The sequence below is a fragment of the Sinocyclocheilus anshuiensis genome, unplaced genomic scaffold (assembly GCF_001515605.1).
Source record: "Sinocyclocheilus anshuiensis isolate Anshui unplaced genomic scaffold, SAMN03320099.WGS_v1.1 scaffold8912, whole genome shotgun sequence".
In the NCBI taxonomy this organism is placed as follows: Eukaryota; Metazoa; Chordata; class Actinopteri; order Cypriniformes; family Cyprinidae; genus Sinocyclocheilus; species Sinocyclocheilus anshuiensis.
In genome coordinates, this window is record NW_015548891.1 from 16027 (window position 1) to 16956 (window position 930).

Consider the following 930-nt stretch of genomic DNA (forward strand, 5'->3'; position numbering starts at 1 on the left):
ATATCACACTGTCCTGAAAATTATTTTAAACGCTTTTATTTTTTAATTTATTGAGGTAATTATTTACATGGATAATGAGCAGAAATGTAAACAGTTTGCAGACATTGTGACTGTAAGTAATTTCAATTATTTTTTTTGAACACCAGCTAAACACCTAGAAGTGACAAAAAATATAATTTATTGCTTATATTAAAACATTTATGGCATTAAATTCAGAAATGTGGACTAACTGAAAAAAATAATACATTTACTTTTTTCTATTTTATTTTACTTTGGTTAAAATGTGTTTTATTTCAAGTAATAATGTTTTTTTTTATTGTTTTAGTTGACTGTAATAACACTGCTTCTGAAAGTATGGTTCTTTTGGACCTACATCAGAAATAATAAAATTCAACTATGTTAGTGACATGTTTTAATAGGCATTAATCTTTCAACATCCCTGATCTGCAGAAATCTACTGTTCATCACACAACAGCATGCAGAGAGTGCCCTCTATTGTAATATCAGCAGTATTCTTATCAAAGATGACTTTAACCTTGACTTTATAACAGTTACAGGTAATCTAAAAATGTCCTTCATGTGGTAACTTCTAATAAATTGGTTGCATTCAAGTCAAAAATATAATTTAATCCAATTAAACCAAACTGATTGTACTATAAGGTTTCATCAACAAAGTAAAGTTTGCGGGTCATTTCTTAGACGTTTGCTGGGCTGTGAAACACTGATGTAAGTAAGAGTCATTTTTGTAGACTATTCCTACAGTGTGTATGGGGGACTTTTTATTGCTCGTTTCATTCAAGATGTTTTTGGCCAGAACTGCTTGTGTTTGTATCACTGTGTGCTCTCTCTCTGGCGCAGTAATACACAGCTGTGTCCTCAGTCTGCATATTCTGTCCTTGCAGAGTCACTGTGTTACTGGAAGACTCTCTG